We start from the raw sequence: 1,885 nt of genomic DNA, 5'->3' as shown, positions 1-1,885 counted from the left end.
TAGTATTTATTGGCTCGAAACCACTGAACCAGACATAATTAAGATATAAATTACTTCATTTCAAATTTAGTACTTGGTGTGTTGCATGTAGAGGTCGTCTAAGAGTGTTGATTAGCTGACTTGGTAACTTACCATTGGATATCTGTGACTAGATTCAAATCACATCCATCTGGAATTGGCACACACATCTAGCTATGTCTATTCTAAATATACTTTTTTTCTAAGAGGCATAATGCATTCCCTATCTGTTGAGTATGTCTTGAGTTTACAAATTCTAAACAAGCAAAGAGTTCTTTTATCTGATTAGAGCGTAGCGTAATTTTTACATCATATCTATCCCATACATCACATAAATATTATGTGTCGTAGCTCACTTCTCTTTTACCTTCTTATTTCATTGTTCTCCTTGTATCTTAACACCATTAAAAAAAAAAATTCTCGCCACCAAATTGAATGCATGGATCATGACCATGGCCAGCATGGCTTGTACCATTTGTTCAAGAATTGCCTCCTGCCACTAAATACTTGTAGATCCTCAGGATAGTTCTAAATTCAAACTATACCAGAACCAAAGAGAGGATAAATTTCAGGGACAGTCATCAGATACAATTAAGGGATAATTTTACAAGACCAGCTATATACAATTATATATATTTACGTTAAACCACCATCCTGGAGAAAATGGCCCTAAGATTAAACAGAACACCCATTGCTTCCAACGCGAACGCTTCCAGTGCTCCGGTCGCCGCCGGCCACCCATCCTACCCTCCCCACTACAACTCACCAGATTCCGATACCTGATGCATGTCTTCCTGGTCAAATCCATCATTCTAACTCCACCGCTGCCGCCTCCTTTCTTCGCATCGCTGCCATCTCTTCCGTGGGTTTTCTCCTCAAGTTCAGGAGGCTTGCAGTTCCTCCTGAGCTGCCAGACCGGGCTGGTCTGGCCAAGGTGGATGCCATCATTGAACCGGACCCGTCCCGGGTTGGAAGCCCACCTCCTCCTGGTGGTGGAGGCGGTGGTAGCCGGCTTCGAGGACTCTCCACGGGAGTTGCTCCGGGAGCAAGGCGTGCTACTGGCTTTGGCGCCGGGCCACCATAAACCTTGGCAGTGTTCCGGTGCCGGCGTTTCCGGCGGAGCAGCTCCTCGAGAAGGGCCAGATGTTGATGACGAGCTCCGCGGCATGAGCGGCGCTGTTTCTTCTCTCCTTCTTCCTCACCCTCTCTGCCAACTTTCTCTCCCCTGCCTTCAAAATATCCATCCATCTCTTGGAGGAGGTGGTGGGAGGTAGGGGAATCGAGGAGTCTGGGGGAGGTGGTGGTGTGTCGGTGTTTGGTTCGGATGGGAGTTGGGTGGTGGAGTTGGGGTTGCGTTGGGAGGGAGGGAGGAGGTGGAGAGGGAGGAGGACGCCGTCGACGAAGAGTTCATCGGCGGTGAGAAGGTGAGGCTGGGGGATGGAGGGCTCTTTGCCAACCATCCAGAACTCGAACTCCGAGGAGGAGGAGGAGTCCATGGAGGGAGGTTGAGGTGGGGAACAAGTTAGATGAACCGGTAACAAAACAAGAACCAAGAGGAGAGTACTCATAAACTCAGTGAGAGAGTGTGCGTTTGGAGTTAGATCTGTCGCCGTCGCATGGTCTCCTTGGGGACCACCGTGTTACAATCCAAGATTGAAGTCTCTTGGAGGCTGTAAATGTGTCGGATTGATCTATGATCCAAATCAATCCTGACCAGCTAAGCTTGGAGCTGATCGAAATTTAGATTTATGGGTCGGGTATGGATAAAAGAAGTCATCCGTTTAAAAAGGGATATCATTTTTTTTCCCTTCTCAATCATCTAATTCCATCTTTGTATTAAGCAAAAGTGAAGGAGTCATGAGAATTA

General features: G+C 47.1%; 1 pseudogene; it reads right to left on the bottom strand.

Moving 5' to 3' along the window:
• Positions 1-659: 659 nt before the first annotated feature.
• LOC140851271 (uncharacterized) lies at positions 660-1,651 on the bottom strand (annotated as a pseudogene).
• Between the last annotated feature and the right edge of the window lie 234 nt (positions 1,652-1,885).

Source organism: Elaeis guineensis, chromosome 8, assembly GCF_000442705.2.
Source record: "Elaeis guineensis isolate ETL-2024a chromosome 8, EG11, whole genome shotgun sequence".
Lineage (NCBI taxonomy): Eukaryota > Viridiplantae > Streptophyta > Magnoliopsida > Arecales > Arecaceae > Elaeis > Elaeis guineensis.
The sequence above is the reverse complement of the archived record's forward strand: the minus strand, read 5'-3'. Positions and strand labels throughout refer to the sequence as shown.